The following is a 24,286-nucleotide window of genomic DNA, read 5'->3' on the forward strand; positions in this document are numbered from 1 at the left end:
TGGAGCACCCATTTGCTTCTGAAGACAGAGAAGGCGCTCTCTAGCCACAGTGCTGGTTCTGAAGTGTGTGGCAATATCCCTCGCCTTAGTGCGGACCTCCCCCAGACCAGGTGTTCATTTCATTGATTTCTTTACAACTAAATTCAATGCGTGTGCAATGCAGTGGCTGTGCCTGATCTCCATCATGGTACTACACAGGGTCATGTTAGAGGCCCCATCTGTTGTTAGGCACATAACTTTGGATTTGGAGATTCCCCATTCATCCATTATGGACCCTTTCACAGAGGCAATATTTGAAGCCGTGTGCCTCTTCCCAAACTTGGCAACTGCCAGCAAAACAGTAGCCAACCTGTCCCCTTCATCCACAAAATGGCAAGTGAAGGCCAGGTACGAGTCCATGTGGATGGATGTCCACATATCAGAGGTCAAAGCCACAGCAGTAGCCTTCTGGACCTTTTCTTTGGCCTTCTGCTTCTCCTCGTGATACTTGGCCTCCACCATAGATTTCAAGGTCTGCCTTGAAGGAAGGACATAGGTGGGGTCCAAAAGAGACACCAAGGCACTAAAGCCTTGATCTTCCACAACCTAAACAGCAAAAGAAATGTTACTATGTGTTTTACAAAAATGCCTCAATATATGTGGCAAATAAATATCATACCTTGAAGGGCTGCGAATCCTTGACAATCATGTTCACCAGTGCCTCGTCAATCTTGGCCTTCCTATCACCTACAATACAACAGGCCATGGATAGTTTTAATGAGTAAATGCTGGAATAAAATGATTGTATAAACATATATTATATATTTATAACATTAAGATTACATGTAGAAGGGACCTACTGAATTAGAGGAATTGTACCCACCATGGATGCTTGCTGCAGCTTGACCAGCCTCATGCTTGGCACGAAAGTGCCTCAGCATGGATGAGGTGTTATTGTTATAAGCCAATTGCTGATGGCAAACCAAACATTGGACCTGACAACAGAATTTACAAAAGCATGTTTTTCACGAATAAAATAAAGGCACATGTATAGTTCCACTACAAAACCCAAATAAAAATAAAAATCTATAATTACACAATACAAATGACAGACTTTGTCTGCCTATTACAAACCTTGTTAGAGGAAATCAAATTGAAGTGCTCCCACATCTCGGAGCGACCTCTCTCTGCCACAGGTTCCATTGTAAATTTGCGCCTTGCTACTAATACTACAACAACACTGACTTTGACTGTATCAAACAGACAAGCCCCGACCCTGTTTCGCGCCCATTTGAATCAATTCGAAGCGGTCACGTGACTGTGCGCCGGAGCGAAGCTTCGGACGTCACTGATCACGTGATCAGCAGCGAACGAACCAAGCACCGATACATTTGCTTTGCCCTGCACTGGTTCATATTTCGACACAAGCTTCGAAGCAGGAGGGTCGGAGGTAACAACACTACTTTTTACCGACTCGGTTCTTTGAATCTCGTTCAGTATAAACGAGAAATGAACAAATCTTTTTTTGAGAGGACTCGTTCAAAATGAACGAATCGTTCACAAACGACACATCACTCCTAGTTCGTCTTGTCTCACGTCAAGGAACCAGTGTATGTGAGCATCCGTAGCTTTACCACATTTGGGTTCTTCTGTTTAGTACATAGTGTTTTATTTCAGCGGCACTTGGCCTTTTGTTAATGAACTTTGATTTCTTTTGGAACTTTTGTCCACGAGTCGTGCGTTTGGGTTCGGGGCCGTTGTCCGGTCGTGACAGAACGAAGTGGCAGCATGAACCCAGCCGACTCCGACCACTTGAAGTCTTAATCAGCAGGAGGATCCGGTGTCCGCCTACTTTGTTCCTCTGATGAACGTTGAGGTGTAAATGAGCCTCCTTGACAAAGGGCTGAACTAAATCTCTTTACAGCAGGGGTGTCAAACTCAATTGCCCAGGGGGCCAAAATTCAAAACACACTTCAGGTCGCGGGCCGAACAGAATAAACATTTATTGAACACACTAAAACTAAATGTTTCTTTTAACATAAATATAAATACAAACAGACAGGAAAGTTATTATGCAATAAATAAACTTAAACTTTAAATAACTTAAAATATCTTGCTCTCTCTTTATCTGTCATAAAAATATATCCAGTCAAAATTATGCAAGTTAGAAATATGAACATGCTGCAAAAAAACGCCTGAAAAAATAAATAAAAATTGTGCTTGTGCTTTAAGTAAATATTAAAATAACAAATCAAAACATTTGAGTTCCTTTGCTTTTGTCATTTTATATAAAAAAAACTTTAAATATCACAAATGATTTTACTCTCCATAAAAATATCTCCGGTCAAAATTATACATTATGGAAATATAAATAAAATTTGTGCTTTTCAGAAATAACAAATAACGGTGCAAAACATTCAGTTTTCTTTGCTCTTATGCCATTTTATTAGAGCTGGATGCTTTGCATCTTTTTTTGGCCACACTTTGGTTTATGTTTGGCGCGAGGTCCCGTGTTGTGGAGACTCTCAGGATGGACTGAAGGTTCATCAGTGAGTCGTTTGTTTGTCTTCACTGAGAACAGCTTCTCACGCAGAAATGTGCTACCAAACATGCACACGGTTCGAGCCGCATGTAGACGGAGCTGGGACATTGCTGCGGGACCGGAGTGAATAAACAGTGTCGTACTTTGTCTTTAGTGTCCCATCACACTGCAGCTCAATCAGCTCCATCTGAATCTGCACAGGTGCAATTTCCACGTCGACGGCAAATGGGTTGCGAAACAACTCAAAATTATTTTTTTGTTCCTCAAAATCAACAAAGCGCCGTGCGAACTCCGCGCGCAGCGCGCTCAGTTTATCACCAAAGTGCGTATTTGGGAACACTGCTGTGCCGCATTACTTGGCAACAGGGAAAGTGGGGCAAGTTGCACTGGTGCCTTTGTGTCTCCCATAAAATCAGCTTCACTGCGTCATACATGTCAGTGATCATGCGGTCACGTCCCTGGAGCTGGAGGTTTAAGGCGTTGAGACGTGCGGTTATGTCAGACAGAAACGCCACGGAAAAGCGCTCGGCAAGGCAGCTGAAGCGCTGCATTATGGGATCTGTAGTTTATTTTGTTATCAGCGCTTCATATCGTCGGGCCATTAGTAACAATTATATAAAATGATCTCGCGGGCCAGATATAATTGCATGCCGGGCCGGATATGGCCCGCGGGCCTTGAGTTTGACATATATAACCTACAGGAACAGATCTCAAGCCGTCAGAGAGGAAGTTCACAAGGAGCCTGATGACGAGCAGCTGTGTGCAAACGTCTCCGAGCTTCTTTGAATCAGAGGCCAGCTGTTAGTTTATTGTGAAGCAGAACACCGGTTGTTGCAGCGTGGGGTCGGAGACTCCGTCATGTCTCTCTTTGTGATACTCGGGCTGCTCGTCTGCATTCAGGCTCAAGGTGAGAAACCAACTAAGCACTCAGGTCTTTATTCTATGTGTTCTATATCAGGGGTCCTCAACGTTTTTCTGGCCAAGGACCCCCAAACTGAGGGCGAGATGGAGCAGGGACCCCCATTCTATGGAGTTTGGTCCGTCATCTTTTATTTTGGAGCTTTGCACTCTTTAGCCGTGAGCATAAACGCGATGTGATCCTGTGAATGAACCAGTGAGCAGCTTGAGAAGCTGAATGTGTGTGTTGTGGACTGAAAGATAACGTCTTAATTTGTATTTAAAGACCATGAATAACATTCTGATTCTGAAGACATTTGAATTTCGGGGGTAAATTTGGTTTAAAAAATAAACATTTGGCGGCCCCTTGTTGAAGACCTGTTATAGATTATTGGTCATTATAATACGAGTAGATGAAATCCAGGCTTCTGATTGGTTGAGAGCGGGTCACATGTTACACAGCTGACCCGAGCGTTCAGTATCACTGCGCACTCAAAGTAACACGTTAGATTTTGCGCTACAGTTAGTTTTTAGCTTTTATCTCGGTGGTGATCGCCGAAAAAAAGGAAAATCCCACAAATGATCAGTTTCAGGCAACCGGACAATTACGGTGAACTCATGAGCGATGTGAACGAATGAGATGAAGCGGGACCCGATGCTGTTTACACGCACGTACGGGGACTATTTTCTCTCTAGAATACTGAGATGAGACACAACGTTTGGTGGCTACAACGATTTTGTGCTGAAAGGCAGCTATTTACTTTTTATCATTTGTAACCGTTCGAGTGTTAATTAATACCTACATATTATTTATGTGTATACATGTCAAATATTCAAGAAGGAGGATTTCTAAAAACCTTGAGGGAAGTTGATATGAATCTTAAAAAGTTTAATGTGTTTCTGCTTTGTTTTAACGTTAAATCTTTTTAAAATGACTGATATGTTACAGACTTTTGAAGTATTAAAGTACTATTTAAGGTAATAATTGCACTTGGTGTAAAGAATAAGCTGAAAACTACAAAGTAAAAACTTCTGCTCGAGAATTCTTTTTGCAAACATTTATTTTCTTTTCAGTATTAAGAATTAAAGACAAAGCCTCAATACAACAATGTAAGAGATTTAGCAAGAGAAAATAACTAAATGTACTAAATGCTGGTTCAATGTGTAATAAATAAAGTGTAGTGATGGAGGAACATTCAGCAGTGAATGATCCATCACATATTGTGTGTGATGTTTATTGTATCATGTGTCTACTGTTTTTACAGGAACCATTGTGACTCCTGTGTTTGTGCTGAAGGGACGTGATCTGCTCCTCAAGCTTCAGGCTGATCCTCCTGAGGGGGTTTTATATGTTGACTGGAAAATCAATAAAACAGTCACTTTAAGAATTGCATCTAATGGAAAACCAAATGTCCTTCGTAATTCCACTGGAGGGTTTGAGTTTCCTGAGAATAAATTCTCTGTGATATTGAAGAATGTACAAGAGGTCGACAGTGGAGTTTATTCTGCTGAAGCAGGAACACTTCAAGGAGACAAACTAGCTGAATACAAGGTCACAGTTCAAGGTGAGTCTGTAAACATTTCACTGATAGTTTCTGTCGGATGAGATCCTCTGGGGCTACGAGTTCCCCCCCGTGGTCTCCCTCTCCCCATCGGGGAAGTACGTGGCGGACTTCGGTTTCTTCGACAAAGTGGCCAAGACCAAGACGGCGGCCGTCTTCAAACCGTGCAGCGCGCAGCGCGCGTACCAGAGCAACGGGGCCGGGCCCGTGCCAGATGTGTCCGATCCAGAGAAGATCCGTCTGGAGCAGAACTACCGGGACAGAGGGGGGGAACGAGGCCGGGCGAGAGACACTCCCCTCAGTGTTCGCATCAGCAACGTGTGAACGGTGACGGAGTGGAAGGAAACATCACGTGGAAACAGCTCGGACACTTTTAGACTGAATGGAACCTCTGGACGACGTCTGGGGAGATAAAACATGGAGGACGACTGAAAACTCACATGAAGGCCTAACACACTGCTGACTGCAGCTACTGCTTCTATTTCAGTGTGGCGAGTGCACACACACCTCACACACACACTTTATAACAAAGGAAATGACAGGTAGAATTATTAATTTGCACAGTAAACCCCCCCATGAAATCAAGGATAAAAAATTGATCTAATCAGGGAGCTGCAGGTGAAGCCCCATTGTCTCGTTTGGCTTCCCCCCTTTTTGTCAAATCAAAAAGAGAATAATCTGGTTAAGTTAACACAGACGGGCTAGAACCTACAATACTTTCCCTAAAATAATCATGATTAATACACACATTTATAATAGTCTCATGATTTTTTGTGTCATGTCAGTATATAATATAAAAAACACCAATGAGTGATGTTAAGGCAAGTTTCACAGAACCAAAAAACACTGTCATGATATTTAATTTCACAAAGACAAAATGACGATAATCTGTAAAATGTTAGGTAAAGCGCTTCCTGTGAATGAATAACTACAAACTTCAGGTTGAATATATTGTATTTCAGTCTGTCAGTTATTGACAGTTAGCACTTTATATTATAAAAGCACCTCAGCTCTTGAACTTGGGATCTTGCTGTGGGAAGATGTGCTTTTTAATACAACTAAAATACTTTCATATTAAATATCATTCCAACAAAGCTTATGTGGATTTTCTGTTTCTGTTTCTCAGCTGCTTTAAACTAACGACAAAAGTGGGAAAAGCTTAATTTCAAACGGCTGTGACCTGGATATGAACGCAGCAGTTACTTTATTCATAGAAGCTCTTTCTGTGTGAAGTGGAACCCTACTTCTATTTCTTATTACTAACATTAAATTAACAATGAATATTTAGTGGAATCCTCGTTTTTCAGTGGAGGCAACAAGGACGTGCTGAGGATGTGAAAGTGATCTTTGAGTCAAAGGTGATATTCTGATGGAAATGTGTGATGATGATGAAGCAATGATGAAGATGATGGAGTTAAACATGTGGGAACTTGTTTGTATTTGTTAAATGACATTTTACTGAATTAAAATCAAACTGTGGAATGTTATTAGTGTTTAAAGTGCAGAAGGACACATTTCTCTGGTTTAATTAGAGTGTTTTGTTTGGTGGCCGTACAGAGTTCCTACAGACGAGCAGTCGGAGCTGATGTTGTGAAGAGACCATTAATAATAAAATATGAGCCCACGTCATGACGTGACGGTAGTTACAAGTCAACCACATAGAGACATATATGGCTTCATTTTAACAATCTTTGAAGTAATTGGTTGTTGCTTTGAAGGGAAGTAAAACGTTCTCCACTCGTTTCATCATCATACTTTCATTCTGCACAATGAAGTCGTGCGTCGAGCTTCTCTTTGTTTCTCTGCTGACATTATGTGAAGCACAAGGTGAGGACTTTATTTTATATGTATTTTGTTGTCGATTGGTTTTCAAGGTCAAAGCTTTTATACCGCAGCACTATTTCTACAATAGAAGTTGGGTTAAAAATGTATTTTTGAATCTTTCTGTGTTTCTTTGTGGTTAATCAGGATTCGTGTTGTTCCTTCTTGTACGGAGCTCAGAGGCAGGAAGTTGTCTCAGTAAACAATATGAACATACTATATATATATTGTATTGATATTTTCCATATTTACACACACACATTCAGCTTCCGTTTGCGGATTCCCGTTTGAGGGAAAGCTTTCTTTCGCCGTTTCATCTAAAAACCTTCCATATGCTGTTATTATCGTACCGTCCCAACAGAAGATGTGTGTAATTCAGAGGAAACATTCAGGTGCTTTTAGACCAGGGGTCTCAAACTCGCGGCCCGCGGGCCAATTGCGGCCCTCGGGACGATATTTTGTGGCCCCATCCTTAATATGAAAGTGTAATGTTAGTGCGGCCCGCAAGTTTTATACTGTAACCCCACTGTCAGCTGCTGTGTGGGACATGTTATGATGTTCTGGTTTCCTACTGTGTGCTTGTCCAGTGAACGTGCACAGTAAAATCGCCAGTGTTAATACAACACTTAAAGAGTCAATTTTAACACTACCTCAGTGAACATATGGTCCCTATCTACAGAGTGTTAAATGTACACTGAACACAGAGTTAAATTTCCAGAGTCAATTTTACTCTGGTAAGAGTTAAAATTTTACACTAGGTGCAGTGTAGTGTAATAATATTAACTCTAAGAAGTGTCAATCAAGTTTTACACTATGTAAGAAGTAACACCCATAGTGTTATTCACATGTAACACTAAAGAGTTATAAAAGAAATAACCTTTCCAGTGTTAAACCTACTTTACACTATGTTGATTATGAAATCACTCCAAAGAGTGTTGATTTTTAACCAACTCCTACCAGTGTTGCATATCTATGCAGGGGGAAAAACACACAGACAATTGTATCCATACTGTAATACATATTTATTCCAAGTAAACATGAAATATTGGCATCAAAAGTAAACCTAAAACATGTAAAGCTCACATCTTATCACAGTGGCAAAGATCTTGGTTGGTGCTGGATGACAGGAATGTTTTGATCAACATGATGGTATCTGCAAAGACAGCAAACTGAAATCAACATTATGATCTACAACCCCATACAAGCTGACAACCTGAAAATACCCTATTTCAGCTTTAAAAATAACAAACACAACTACATTTTCGGTCAAGTACATAAACTTATTACTTACCACCAGAGCACCACAGTACATTAAAGAACAATCTGAAAGAAAAAAGGAAAATATACATATTAAGTAACTACGTAACTACTAGACCCCTCCGCCGTAGCCTGACGTGCACCTCCGAAAAAATCTAACTGCGAGTCGAGTTGACGTGGATCGCAAGTGCTGTGATTGGTCCGCTCAGAACGTAATTTGCGGCAGTTGCTGACATTTGAAAGTATCGAAAGTGCACTTGCTCGTCCAGGTCCCTCAGTGGGTGAACCAGTGTTGTAAATTCACGTCTTCTCCGTAGCCTGCGCTTCAATATGAGCTTCGGCTCACCAAGGATTCGGCACCCGCAGAAACACACAGCCACACCCGCCGCCGCCGAAACGTGGAAGCATAAATTAAGCTTACAGCAGCTACAGCCAAAGACATAAAGAATAGACATCGACCGCTGCTGCCCAGTGGTGCTGACGAGCCGCGGGGCCGCCAGCTTGGACCGGTCACCCGCTCCTCTCAGTGCCAGCTGGCGCAACGAAGTGTCAGCGCGTCACTCGCTGAATACAAAAGCGGATGTTCACGGGATTTTGTAGGCATGACACCGAAAACATGATTCGGCGTATTTTAATATTCATAGTAGGCATAACAGTAATAATATTCTGGTATATAATATAATAAAAAATATTTGTTTGCGCCTCAGCAGCCAGTGCAGCGTCTACTCTTTATATGTCTATGGCTACAGCAGCAGCTAACGGGAACCGAGCCTCTCGGAGCCGCGGCTCCGTTCACGTTAACTGGGTCGACTCGGTGCATTCCGCCGTCTGCCGGTGAACTAGCGGGTCCTATGAGCACGTCCGCATGTCCGCGACATGTCCCGCTATGCTCGACCAAAATTGTGACGCTAAAGCGATTTGCTCCGGCTCAAATAGAAATAATAAATATGACTGCTTCAACAAATTTTTGTCGTCATTTTACTGAAATAAATGTGCAAGCATGACACATAACACACCACGACAGCTCGTCCTCGCTGACATTAACGTTACCTCGTGTCGTTTTTGTTCAGTTTGGTGTTGGTGGTCAGACATGTGGCTGCTACATTTAAGCTAACCGCCGACCCGATATCACGTTAGCCATTTGAAATTCGGTATTTGAAGACACGAACCCAACATTGACTAGTGTGGTGAATGAATACGTCCCTTTATTCTTATACAGATTCTACTGGAATGAAGAAAAACAACGGGAATAGTTTATAGTAGAAAGACTTACCACAGTATTTCGATGCGAGGAAGATGGCGATGCCAGAATCCACATTCTCAGTTTGACCGGGAAAGTTGGTGGGCGGGGCTCTCCAGAGTATTCTTTGTGATACTCTGGAAGGTATCTTGCTCTAATCAGTGTTGAATCAGGGCCTGAGAGAGTCAATAACACTGACAGAGTAAAACCTCTGTTAACTCCGATTATTTTCACCAACACTGGAAGTTTTCTGGTTCAATTTTACTCTGTCCATTGTTGGAAGAACTCCGGAAGAATTAAAATAGTTTGACACTGCCTTTTTGACACTGGCAAATTTACTGTGTGGCATGCATGTGACTGACATGGGGGGCGGGTCGTGTGTGTCGGCCGAGGTGCAGAGAGCAGGAGGGTGAAATTCAGTTTCCTGCCCTCTTTCGCGCAGGTGATCATGTGACTAACCGTTAGCATCGCTCGTTTAATAAAGTTTTCCTTTACGACTCACACTAACAACACATGAAGCATCTGACGTCACCGACGAGCGTCTCCGTCCATTACTACGCAGCTTCGATTCACGTAACTTCACGTTTGGCTATAAAGGAATTCCACGGTCACATGACCTTAGGTCTCCCCCGCTGAGTTAAAGGAGGACTAGTGTTGTAGTCTCATTCGGACCGATCCCCCAGGGTGGGGTTCAATGACTGCTTTTGAAAGTGAGTGTTAAGTTGTGTTATTGTCGACCATGCCGTTCGGACGCTAGTCTGGCCCGCGTTCAGTTGAAGTGGGCTGCATCTGGCCCGCAGCTGATTTGAGTTTGAGACCCCTGGTCTAAAAGCACCTGAATGTTTCCTCTGAATCACACACGTCTTCTGTTGGAACACTCAGAATATTCACTGAAATAAGACGTGGAGATTAATGATTCTTTAAGGGAAAACTGAAGAAAGGACTTAAAGAAAGTTTTCCAACAGAAGCTGAATGTGTTTACGGTCTGTGCGTGGATCCAGATCTTCATCTAAATATGGCAAATATTAATACTAATATATATACTCATACTGTTTACTGAGACTATTTCCTGCCTCTAAGAGCTCAGTACAAGAAGGAACAACACAAATCCAGATTAACCAGAAAGAAACACAGATAGTTCGAAATATGTTTTTAACTCAACTTGTAGAAATAGTGCTGCAGTATAAAAGCTTTGACCTTGAAAACCAATCGACAACAAAATACATATAAAATAAAGTTCTCACCTTGTGCTTCACATAATGTCAGCAGAGAAACAAAGAGAAGCTCGACGCACAACTTCATTGTGCAGAATGAAAGTATGATGATGAAACGAGTGGAGAACGTTTTACTTCCCTTCAAAGCAACAACCAATTACTTCAAAGATTGTTAAAATGAAGCCATATATGTCTCTATGTGGTTGACTTGTAACTACCGTCACATCATGACGTGGGCTCATATTTGTTGGAATGCATTAACGATGCATTCCAAGTATTGTTCTTCGAATCTTTATTGTTGGAATGCATTAACGATGCATTCCAAGTATTGTTCTTCGAATCTTTATTGTTGGAATGCATTAACGATGCATTCCAAGTATTGTTCTTCGAATCTTTATTTCTTCATCTTCAACTTCTTCTATTTCTTCCGCGCCACCTTTCAACTCCTTCACACTTTCAGCTATTAAAACCGTTCAAATATTAAAATGTTCAGCTCCTTTCTGGCTTGAGGGCTATGACTTTTCAGCTTTCTACCTCTTATGCTTGAATTTATATAAATCAATAATCATTAATATTTTAACATGGTTTTCAAATGGAGTTTGCTTTCAAATCCTCCTAAACTTCTTCAACTTTCAGATTTTTCAGCTTTGCAAATCTTTCAGCTACAGACACCCTTTCAACTCTCAAATGTTCACACAAGTCTCAACTATTTTATGAAAAAAACTGCTTCTTGATATCTATTGTACTTTTTTCATAATCACTGATTATGTTTCACTAGTTCTTCGCTCCGTTTCTGACTTTTACATGAGTGTGTATTGCGTCTGCTAGAGTGGAGAGCTCGAGGCTAGAGTGTGGGGCAGCGCAGAAATCTGGTTAAAAAAGTATGGAACTTCTGTCCTTGCAGCCAAAGTATACACTCTAGAGGCTTAATTTCTTCAGATTAATGAGGGTATGGTTGTGCTGATTGGATTAATGTGTTCATGGAATCCCAGAGTTTTTTAGTTTTGGCGCAAGGAGTGTTTGAGTGACACAACCTCTGGCAAAAGCCCCATAGGCTCCAATACAAATCTGCCGACATATTTCTCACAAAAATCCACAAGGTACACGTTTTGTCAACGGCCATAGGAGCCGTATTTATTACCGGACAGACATAAAAACACATCCACGCGTTCGGTAGAGTCTTGGGTCTCATACAAACGCCGTATTTTTTAGATAGCTGTTATAGTTTTGCGCTGGTTCCCATTTGTTTGAGGTGTGGATTCTGTGTAACTTGCTGCCATGTCTCTGTCTTTTGCAGCCGCTCGTTAATGATCACAGGTGCGCCGTTGTCGTGGTTACGAGCACTCACACGCTGCAGGATCTGTCTGTGACTCAGCTGCTCCTTGTGACCTGATTAGTGGAGTCACATGACGCAGCTATGCTTTCTGTCAACAGACCAATATGATAAAGACACTGGCCCCCCCTCCCCCCTCCACCCTGACCTCTGCTCACTGTTAATCACTCTCAGTCAGTATGTCTGTCTATTTCTCCTCTCTCTCTCTCTCCCTCTATCTCTTCCTCACCACCCCTCCCTTCCTCACCCTCTCACCCTCCCTCCCTCTATCTACTCCCCCCCACCCCACCCAATCCAATAATTTCAAAATAAAAGCCCCATGGAGGGAATTTTTACTGTAATGTCTGTGATGAGGCCTATTAATTAAAAACTTTTAAGTGTGAATAACAAACATTCTGTCTCCCACTACGAATATTACTCGTACTTCTAGTACTACAACTGATACTTCTACTACCATACTACTAGTATTTCTACTGCTATTAATACTACAACTACTACTAATGTTATTACAAATACTACTATGGCTAATAGTATTCCAGCTGTTTCTACTGCTATTGATACTAAACCTACTATTACTGCTTATACTGCTAGTACTACTAATACCACAATTTTAACTAATACTACTACTAATATTACTACAAACAATTTTAAACAAATTTAAGCTCCTGCAACTTCTGTTTTTAGAAAATCTATTGAAATTCAGCTTCCCCACTTCCTGTATTTTCAGCAGTTCTTTAAAATAATTTCAGCTATTCTTATGCCTCTATCAACAGCAATTTTTCAATATTCATTTCTGTATTTTTTTGCAATATTTCAAATTTATTTCAGCTGTTTTCATTTCTGCTTTTTCAGCAAATCTATTGAAATTCCTTTCAGCTTCTCCCATTTCTGTATTTTCAGCAATTTCAAATTCATTTCAGCTTTTCTAATATCTATAATTTCAGCAAATGTATTCAAATTCCCTTCAACTTTCTGTATTTTCAGCTATTTTAAAAAGTTCATTTCAGCTTTCAGCTTTTTGCATTCCAACGCATTTTCAGCAGGAAATGCATTTTCTAGTTAGTTGGAATGCTTTAAGCATTCCAAGTATTGTTCTTCTAATCTTTATTAGTTGGAATGCTTTAAGCATTCCAAGTATTGTTCTTCTAATCTTTATTGTTGGAATGCATTAGATGCATTCCAAGTATTGTTCTTCGAATCTTTATTCAACTTATTGTTGGAATGCATTAGATGCATTCCAAGTATTGTTCTTCGAATCTTTATTGTTGGAATGCATTAACGATGCATTCCAAGTATTGTTCTTCGAATCTTTATTCTTCAGCTTCTTCTTCTATTTCTTCCGCGGCACCTTTCAACTCCTTCACACTTTCAGCTATTTAAACCGTTCAAATATTAAAATGTTCAGCTCCTTTCTGGCTTGAGGGCTATGACTTTTCAGCTTTCTACCTCTTATGCTTGAATTTATATAAATCAATAATCATTAATATTTTAACATGGTTTTCAAATGGAGTTTGCTTTTCAAATCCTCTTCAACTTCTTCAACTTTCAGATTTTTCAGCTTCGCCAATCTTTCAGCTACAGACACCATTTCAACTCTCAAATGTTCACACAAGTCTCAACTATTTTATGAAAAAAACTGCTTCTTGATATCTATTGTACTTTTTTCATAATCACTGATTATGTTTCACTAGTTTTTCGCTCCGTTTCTGACTTTTACATGAGTGTGTATTGCGTCTGCTAGAGTGGAGAGCTCGAGGCTAGAGTGTGGGGCAGCGCAGAAATCTGGTTAAAAAAGTATGGAACTTCTGTCCTTGCAGCCAAAGTATACACTCTAGAGGCTTAATTTCTTCAGATTAATGAGGGTATGGTTGTGCTGATTGGATTAATGTGTTCATGGAATCCCAGAGTTTTTTAGTTTTGGCGCAAGGAGTGTTTGAGTGACACAACCTCTGGCAAAAGCCCCATAGGCTCCAATACAAATCTGCCGACATATTTCTCACAAAAATCCACAAGGTACACGTTTTGTAAACGGCCATAGGAGCCGTATTTATTACCGGACAGACAAAAAAAGCACATCCACGCGTTTGGTAGAGTCTTGGGTCTCATACAAACGCCGTATTTTTTAGATAGCTGTTATAGTTTTGCGCTGGTTCTCATTTGTTTGAGGTGTGGATTCTGTGTAACTTGCTGTTCTGTGTCTGCCCTCTTGCAGCCGCACAGGTGCGTCGTTGTCGTGGTTACGAGCACTCACATGCTGCAGGATCTGTCTGTGGCTCACAGCTGCTCGCTCCTATGACCTGATTAGTGGAGTCACATGACGCAGCTATGCTTTCTGTCAACAGACCAATATGATAAAGACACTCGCCCCCCTCCCCCCTCCACCCTGACCTCTACTTACTGTTAATCACTCTCAGTCAGTCAGTCAGTCTAATTCTCCTCCCCTCTCCCTCTCTTCCTCACCACCATTCCCTTCCTCACCCTCTCACCCTCCCTCCCTCTATCTACACCCCCCCACCCCACCCAATGCAATAGGTGCGCCGTTGCCGTGGTTACTCGTAAACACGCTGCAGTATCTCTGTGTGTGACTCACAGCTGCTTCTATGACCTGATTAGTGGAGTCACATGACGCAGCTATGCTTTCTGTCAACAGACCAATATGATAAAGACACTCGCCCCCCCTCCCCCCTCCACCCTGACCTCTTCTCACTGTTAATCACTCAGTCAGTCAGTATGTCTATTTCTCCTCCTCTCCCTCTATCTCTTCCTCACCACCCCTCCCTTCCTCACCCTCTCACCCTCCCTCCCTCTATCTACACCCCCCCAACCCACCCAATCCAATAATTTCAAAATAAAAGCCACATGGAGGGAATTTTTACTGTAATGTTTGTGATGAGGCCTATTAATTAAAAACTTCTTAGTTTGAATAACAAACATTCTGTCTCCCACTACGAATATTACTCGTACTTCTAGTACTACAACTGATACTTCTACTACCATACTACTAGTATTTCTACTGCTATTAATACTACAACTACTACTAATGTTATTACAAATACGACTATGGCTAATAGTATTACAGCTGTTTCTACTGCTATTGATACTAAACCTACTATTACTGCTAGTACTACTAATACCACAATTATAACTAATACTACTACTAATATTACTACAAACAATTTTAAACAAATTTAAGCTCCTGCAACTTCTGTTTTTAGAAAATCTATTGAAATTCAGCTTCCCCACTTCCTGTATTTTCAGCAGTTCTTTAAAATAATTTCAGCTATTATGCCTCTATCAACAGCAATTTTTCAATATTCATTTCTGTATTTTTTTGCAATATTTCAAATTTATTTCAGCTGTTTTCATTTCTGCTTTTTCAGCAAATCTATTGAAATTCCTTTCAGCTTCTCCCATTTCTGTATTTTCAGCAATTTCAAATTCATTTCAGCTTTTCTAATATCTATAATTTCAGCAAATGTATTCAAATTCCCTTCAACTTTCTGTATTTTCAGCTATTTTAAAAAGTTCATTTCAGCTTTCAGCTTTTTGCATTCCAACGCATTTTCAGCAGGAAATGCATTTTCTAGTTAAACTTATTATTATTATTCTATTTCTTCCGCGCCCCCTTTCAACTGCTTCCCATTTTCAGCTATTTAAACCGTTCAAATTTTAAAATATTCAGCTTCTTTCTGGCTTGAGGGCTATGTATGTTCAGCTTTCTAGCTCTTAAGCTTGAATTTATATAAATCAATAATCATTAATATTTTAACATGGTTTTCAAATGGAGTTTGCTTTTCAAATCCTCTTCAACTTCTTCAACTTTCAGATTTTTCAGCTTCGCCAATCTTTCAGCTACAGACACCATTTCAACTCTCAAATGTTCACACAAGTCTCAACTATTTTATGAAAAAAACTGCTTCTTGATATCTATTGTACTTTTTTCATAATCACTGATTATGTTTCACTAGTTTTTCGCTCCGTTTCTGACTTTTACATGAGTGTGTATTGCGTCTGCTAGAGTGGAGAGCTCGAGGCTAGAGTGTGGGGCAGCGCAGAAATCTGGTTAAAAAAGTATGGAACTTTTGTCCTTGCAGCCAAAGTATACACTCTAGAGGCTTAATTTCTTCAGATTAATGAGGGTATGGTTGTGCTGATTGGATTAATGTGTTCATGGAATCCCAGAGTTCTTTAGTTTTGGCGCAAGGTGTGTTTGAGTGACACAACCTCTGCCAAAAGCCCCATAGGCTCCAATACAAATCTGCCGACATATTTCTCACAAAAATCCACAAGGTACACGTTTTGTAAACGGCCATAGGAGCCGTATTTATTACCGGACAGACATAAAAACACATCCACGCGTTCGGTAGAGTCTTGGGTCTCATACAAACGCCGTATTTTTTAGATAGCTGTTATAGTTTTGCGCTGGTTCCCATTTGTTTGAGGTGTGGATTCTGTGTAACTTGCTGCCATGTCTCTGTCTTTTGCAGTAGATCGTTAATGATCACAGGTGCGCCGTTGTCGTGGTTACGAGCACTCACATGCTGCAGGATCTCTGTCTGTGACTCACAGCTGCTCCTTGTGACCTGATTAGTGGAGTCACATGACGCAGCTATGCTTTCTGTCAACAGACCAATATAATAAAGACACTGGCCCCCCCTCCCCCCTCCACCCTGACCTCTGCTCACTGTTAATCACTCAGTCAGTCAGTCTGTCTAATTCTCCTCCCCTCTCCCTCTCTATCTCTTCCTCACCACCATTCCCTTCCTCACCCTCTCACCCTCCCTCCCTCTATCTACACCCCCCCACCCAATCCATTAGGTGCGCCGTTGTCGTGGTTACTCGCTCACACGCTGCAGGATCTCTGTCTGTGGCTCAAAGCTGCTCCTATGACCTGATTAGTGGAGTCACATGACGCAGCTATGCTTTCTGTCAACAGACCAATATGATAAAGACACTCGCCCCCCCTTCCCCCTCCACCCTGACCTCTGCTCACTGTTAATCACTCAGTCAGTCAGTATGTCTGTCTATTTCTCCTCCTCTCTCTCTCCCTCTATCTCTTCCTCACCACCCCTCCCTTCCTCACCCTCTCACCCTCCCTCCCTCTATCTACACCCCCCCACCCCACCCAATCCAATAATTTCAAAATAAAAGCCCCATGGAGGGAATTTTTACTGTAATGTTTGTGATGAGGCCTATTAATTAAAAACTTCTTAGTTTGAATAACAAACATTCTGTCTCCCAACCCCCCCTCACCCAATTCCATCATTACAAACTAAAAGCCTCAATGATTATCTGTACCTTAACCATGAAGTGGTTTCGTTGAAATACGCATTGCTCTTTCAAATACTACTATAACCACTACGAATATTACTAGTACTTCTAGTAGAACTACAACTGATACTTCTACTACCATACTACTAGTATTTCTACTGCTATTAATACAACTACTACTAATGTTATTAAAAATACTACTATGGCTAATAGTATCAGTATTCCAGCTGTTTCTACTGCTATTGATACTAAACCGACTTCTACTGCTAGTACTAATACCCAAATTACAACTAACATTACTACAAACAATTTTAAACCTCTTTTTATTCATCTCAGCTTTTGTTATTTCTGTACTTTTTAAAATTCATTTAAGCTCCTGCAACTTCTGTTTTGCAATATTTCACATTTATTTCAGCTGTTTTCATTTCTGCTTTTTCAGCAAATCTATTGAAATTCCTTTCAGCTTCTCACATTTCTGTATTTTCAGCAATTTCAAATTCATTTCAGCTTTTCTAATCTTTTCACCAAATGTATTCAAATTCCCTTCAACTTTCTGTATTTTCAGCTATTTTTAAATATTCAGTGCAGCTTTCAGCTTTTTGCATTCCAACGCATTTTCAGCAGGAAATGCTTTTTCTAGTTCTTCTATTTCTTCCGTGCCACCTTTCAACTCCTTCACACTTTCAGCTATTAAAATCCTTCAAATATTAAAATGTTCAGCTTCTTTCAGGCTTCCGGGCTATGACTTTTCAGCTTTCTACCTCTTAAGCTTGAATTTATATAAATCAATAATCGTTAATATTTTAACATGGTTTTCAAATGGAGTTTGCTTTTCAAATCCTCTTCAACTTCTTCAACTTTCAGATTTTTCAGCTCCGCCAATCTTTCAGCTACAGACACCATTTCAACTCTCAAATGTTCACACAAGTCTCAACTATTTTATGAAAAAAACTGCTTCTTGATATCTATTGTACTTTTTTCATAATCACTGATTATGTTTCACTAGTTTTTCGCTCCGTTTCTGACTTTTACATGAGTGTGTATTGCGTCTGCTAGAGTGGAGAGCTCGAGAGCTAGAGTGTGGGGCAGCGCAGAAATCTGGTTAAAAAAGTATGGAACTTTTGTCCTTGTAGCCAAAGTATACACTCTAGAGGCTTCATTTCTTCAGATTAATGAGGGTATGGTTGTGCTGATTGGATTAATGTGTTCATGGAATCCCAGAGTTCTTTAGTTTTGGCGCAAGGTGTGTTTGAGTGACACAACCTCTGCCAAAAGCCCCATAGGCTCCAATACAAATCTGCCGACATATTTCTCACAAAAATCCACAAGGTACACGTTTTGTAAACGGCCATAGGAGCCGTATTTATTACCGGACAGACATAAAAACACATCCACGCGTTTGGTAGAGTCTTGGGTCTCATACAAACGCCGTATTTTTTAGATAGCTGTTATAGTTTTGCGCTGGTTCCCATTTGTTTGAGGTGTGGATTCTGTGTAACTTGCTGCCATGTCTCTGTCTTTTGCAGTAGATCGTTAATGATCACAGGTGCGCCGTTGTCGTGGTTACGAGCACTCACACGCTGCAGGATCTGTCTGTGACTCACAGCTGCTCCTTGTGACCTGATTAGTGGAGTCACATGACGCAGCTATGCTTTCTGTCAACAGACCAATATGATAAAGACACTGGCCCCCCCTCCCCCCTCCACCCTGACCTCTGCTCACTGTTAATCACTCTCAGTCAGTATGTCTGTCTATTTCTCCTCTCTCTCTCTCTCCCTCTATCTCTTCCTCACCACCCCTCCCTTCCTCACCCTCTCACCCTCCCTCCCTCTATCTACTCCCCCCCACCCCACCCAATCCAATAATTTCAAAATAAAAGCCCCATGGAGGGAATTTTTACTGTAATGTCTGTGATGAGGCCTATTAATTAAAAACTTTTAAGTGTGAATAACAAACATTCTGTCTCCCACTACGAATATTACTCGTACTTCTAGTACTACAACTGATACTTCTACTACCATACTACTAGTATTTCTACTGCTATTAATACTACAACTACTACTAATGTTATTAAGAAATACTACTATGGCTAATAGTATTCCAGCTGTTTCTACTGCTATTGATACTAAACCTACTATTACTGCTTATACTGCTAGTACTACTAATACCACAATTATAACTAATACTACTACTAATATTACTACAAACAATTTTAAACAAATTTAAGCTCCTGCAACTTCTGTTTTTAGAAAATCTATTGAAATTCAGCTTCCCCACTTCCTGTATTTTCAGCAGTTCTTTAAAATAATTTCAGCTATTCTTATGCCTCTATCAACAGCAATTTTTTAATATTCATTTCTGTATTTTTTTGCAATATTTCAAATTTATTTCAGCTGTTTTCATTTCTGCTTTTTCAGCAAATCTATTGATTCCTTTCAGCTTCTCCCATTTCTGTATTTTCAGCAATTTCAAATTCATTTCAGCTTTTCAGCAAATGTATTCAAATTCCCTTCAACTTTCTGTATTTTCAGCTATTTTCAAATATTCAGTGCAGCTTTCAGCTTTTTGCATTCCAACGCATTTTCAGCAGGAAATGCCTTTTCTAGTTAGTTGGAATGCTTTAAGCATTCCAAGTATTGTTCTTCTAATCTTTATTTCCGACTTATACTTATTATTATTCTTCTATTTCTTCCGTGGCACCTTTCAACTCCTTCACACTTTCAGCTATTAAAATCCTTCAAATATTAAAATGTTCAGCTTCTTTCTGGCTTCCGGGCTATGACTTTTCAGCTTTCTACCTCTTAAGCTTGAATTTATATAAATCAATAATCGTTAATATTTTAACATGGTTTTCAAATGGAGTTTGCTTTTCAAATCCTCTTCAACTTCTTCAACTTTCAGATTTTTCAGCTTCGCCAATCTTTCAGCTACAGACACCATTTCAACTCTCAAATGTTCACACAAGTCTCAACTATTTTATGAAAAAAACTGCTTCTTGATATCTATTGTACTTTTTTCATAATCACTGATTATGTTTCACTAGTTTTTCGCTCCGTTTCTGACTTTTACATGAGTGTGTATTGCGTCTGCTAGAGTGGAGAGCTCGCGGGCTAGAGGCTGAAGCAGCGCAGAAATCTGGTTAAAAAAGTATGGAACTTTTGTCCTTGCAGCCAAAGTATACACTCTAGAGGCTTCATTTCTTCAGATTAATGAGGGTATGGTTGTGCTGATTGGATTAATGTGTTCATGGAATCCCAGAGTTCTTTAGTTTTGGCGCAAGGTGTGTTTGAGTGACACAACCTCTGCCAAAAGCCCCATAGGCTCCAATACAAATCTGCCGACATATTTCTCACAAAAATCCACAAGGTACACGTTTTGTAAACGGCCATAGGAGCCGTATTTATTACCGGACAGACATAAAAACACATCCACGCGTTCGGTAGAGTCTTGGGTCTCATACAAACGCCGTATTTTTTAGATAGCTGTTATAGTTTTGCGCTGGTTCCCATTTGTTTGAGGTGTGGATTCTGTGTAACTTGCTGCCATGTCTCTGTCTTTTGCAGTAGATCGTTAATGATCACAGGTGCGCCGTTGTCGTGGTTACGAGCACTCACATGCTGCAGGATCTCTGTCTGTGACTCACAGCTGCTCCTTGTGACCTGATTAGTGGAGTCACATGACGCAGCTATGCTTTCTGTCAACAGACCAATATAATAAAGACACTGGCCCCCCCTCCCCCCTCCACCCTGACCTCTGCTCACTGTTAATCACTCAGTCAGTCAGTCTGTCTAATTCTCCTCCCCTCTCCCTCTCTATCTCTTCCTCACCACCATTCCCTTCCTCACCCTCTCACCCTCCCTCCCTCTATCTACACCCCCCCACCCAATCCATTAGGTGCGCCGTTGTCGTGGTTACTCGCTCACACGCTGCAGGATCTCTGTCTGTGGCTCAAAGCTGCTCCTATGACCTGATTAGTGGAGTCACATGACGCAGCTATGCTTTCTGTCAACAGACCAATATGATAAAGACACTCGCCCCCCCTTCCCCCTCCACCCTGACCTCTGCTCACTGTTAATCACTCAGTCAGTCAGTATGTCTGTCTATTTCTCCTCCTCTCTCTCTCCCTCTATCTCTTCCTCACCACCCCTCCCTTCCTCACCCTCTCACCCTCCCTCCCTCTATCTACACCCCCCCACCCCACCCAATCCAATAATTTCAAAATAAAAGCCCCATGGAGGGAATTTTTACTGTAATGTTTGTGATGAGGCCTATTAATTAAAAACTTCTTAGTTTGAATAACAAACATTCTGTCTCCCAACCCCCCCTCACCCAATTCCATCATTACAAACTAAAAGCCTCAATGATTATCTGTACCTTAACCATGAAGTGGTTTCGTTGAAATACGCATTGCTCTTTCAAATACTACTATAACCACTACGAATATTACTAGTACTTCTAGTAGAACTACAACTGATACTTCTACTACCATACTACTAGTATTTCTACTGCTATTAATACAACTACTACTAATGTTATTAAAAATACTACTATGGCTAATAGTATCAGTATTCCAGCTGTTTCTACTGCTATTGATACTAAACCGACTTCTACTGCTAGTACTAATACCCAAATTACAACTAACATTACTACAAACAATTTTAAACCTCTTTTTATTCATCTCAGCTTTTGTTATTTCTGTACTTTTTAAAATTCATTTAAGCTCCTGCAACTTCTGTTTTGCAATATTTCACATTTATTTCAGCTGTTTTCATTTCTGCTTTTTCAGCAAATCTATTGAAATTCCTTTCAGCTTCTCACATTTCTGTATTTTCAGCAATTTCAAATTCATTTCAGCTTTTCTAATCTTTTCACCAAATGTATTCAAATTCCCTTCAACTTTCTGTATTTTCAGCTATTTTTAAATATTCAGTGCAGCTTTCAGCTTTTTGCATTCCAACGCATTTTCAGCAGGAAATGCTTTTTCTAGTTCTTCTATTTCTTCCGTGCCACCTTTCAACTCCTTCACACTTTCAGCTATTAAAATCCTTCAAATATTAAAATGTTCAGCTTCTTTCAGGCTTCCGGGCTATGACTTTTCAGCTTTCTACCTCTTAAGCTTGAATTTATATAAATCAATAATCGTTAATATTTTAACATGGTTTTCAAATGGAGTTTGCTTTTCAAATCCTCTTCAACTTCTTCAACTTTCAGATTTTTCAGCTCCGCCAATCTTTCAGCTACAGACACCATTTCAACTCTCAAATGTTCACACAAGTCTCAACTATTTTATGAAAAAAACTGCTTCTTGATATCTATTGTACTTTTTTCATAATCACTGATTATGTTTCACTAGTTTTTCGCTCCGTTTCTGACTTTTACATGAGTGTGTATTGCGTCTGCTAGAGTGGAGAGCTCGAGAGCTAGAGTGTGGGGCAGCGCAGAAATCTGGTTAAAAAAGTATGGAACTTTTGTCCTTGTAGCCAAAGTATACACTCTAGAGGCTTCATTTCTTCAGATTAATGAGGGTATGGTTGTGCTGATTGGATTAATGTGTTCATGGAATCCCAGAGTTCTTTAGTTTTGGCGCAAGGTGTGTTTGAGTGACACAACCTCTGCCAAAAGCCCCATAGGCTCCAATACAAATCTGCCGACATATTTCTCACAAAAATCCACAAGGTACACGTTTTGTAAACGGCCATAGGAGCCGTATTTATTACCGGACAGACATAAAAACACATCCACGCGTTTGGTAGAGTCTTGGGTCTCATACAAACGCCGTATTTTTTAGATAGCTGTTATAGTTTTGCGCTGGTTCCCATTTGTTTGAGGTGTGGATTCTGTGTAACTTGCTGCCATGTCTCTGTCTTTTGCAGTAGATCGTTAATGATCACAGGTGCGCCGTTGTCGTGGTTACGAGCACTCACACGCTGCAGGATCTGTCTGTGACTCACAGCTGCTCCTTGTGACCTGATTAGTGGAGTCACATGACGCAGCTATGCTTTCTGTCAACAGACCAATATGATAAAGACACTGGCCCCCCCTCCCCCCTCCACCCTGACCTCTGCTCACTGTTAATCACTCTCAGTCAGTATGTCTGTCTATTTCTCCTCTCTCTCTCTCTCCCTCTATCTCTTCCTCACCACCCCTCCCTTCCTCACCCTCTCACCCTCCCTCCCTCTATCTACTCCCCCCCACCCCACCCAATCCAATAATTTCAAAATAAAAGCCCCATGGAGGGAATTTTTACTGTAATGTCTGTGATGAGGCCTATTAATTAAAAACTTTTAAGTGTGAATAACAAACATTCTGTCTCCCACTACGAATATTACTCGTACTTCTAGTACTACAACTGATACTTCTACTACCATACTACTAGTATTTCTACTGCTATTAATACTACAACTACTACTAATGTTATTAAGAAATACTACTATGGCTAATAGTATTCCAGCTGTTTCTACTGCTATTGATACTAAACCTACTATTACTGCTTATACTGCTAGTACTACTAATACCACAATTATAACTAATACTACTACTAATATTACTACAAACAATTTTAAACAAATTTAAGCTCCTGCAACTTCTGTTTTTAGAAAATCTATTGAAATTCAGCTTCCCCACTTCCTGTATTTTCAGCAGTTCTTTAAAATAATTTCAGCTATTCTTATGCCTCTATCAACAGCAATTTTTTAATATTCATTTCTGTATTTTTTTGCAATATTTCAAATTTATTTCAGCTGTTTTCATTTCTGCTTTTTCAGCAAATCTATTGATTCCTTTCAGCTTCTCCCATTTCTGTATTTTCAGCAATTTCAAATTCATTTCAGCTTTTCAGCAAATGTATTCAAATTCCCTTCAACTTTCTGTATTTTCAGCTATTTTCAAATATTCAGTGCAGCTTTCAGCTTTTTGCATTCCAACGCATTTTCAGCAGGAAATGCCTTTTCTAGTTAGTTGGAATGCTTTAAGCATTCCAAGTATTGTTCTTCTAATCTTTATTTCCGACTTATACTTATTATTATTCTTCTATTTCTTCCGTGGCACCTTTCAACTCCTTCACACTTTCAGCTATTAAAATCCTTCAAATATTAAAATGTTCAGCTTCTTTCTGGCTTCCGGGCTATGACTTTTCAGCTTTCTACCTCTTAAGCTTGAATTTATATAAAT

General features: G+C 40.2%; 1 long non-coding RNA gene and 1 pseudogene across 2 annotated transcripts in view; both read right to left on the minus strand.

The window, feature by feature from the left end:
- Positions 1-24,286, minus strand: part of LOC144405557 (ATP-sensitive inward rectifier potassium channel 10-like) — a 113,203-nt pseudogene that overhangs the window by 43,003 nt on the left and 45,914 nt on the right. The window lies entirely within an intron of this gene.
- On the minus strand, positions 7,805-9,638 carry LOC144405562 (uncharacterized). The gene is made up of 2 exons (XR_013467213.1): positions 8,093-9,638; positions 7,805-7,954 (listed from the first exon to the last, which is right to left on the minus strand). It is a non-coding gene; the product is annotated as an uncharacterized LOC144405562 (long non-coding RNA).

Source organism: Gasterosteus aculeatus, chromosome 3, assembly GCF_964276395.1.
Source record: "Gasterosteus aculeatus chromosome 3, fGasAcu3.hap1.1, whole genome shotgun sequence".
Taxonomy (NCBI): domain Eukaryota; kingdom Metazoa; phylum Chordata; class Actinopteri; order Perciformes; family Gasterosteidae; genus Gasterosteus; species Gasterosteus aculeatus.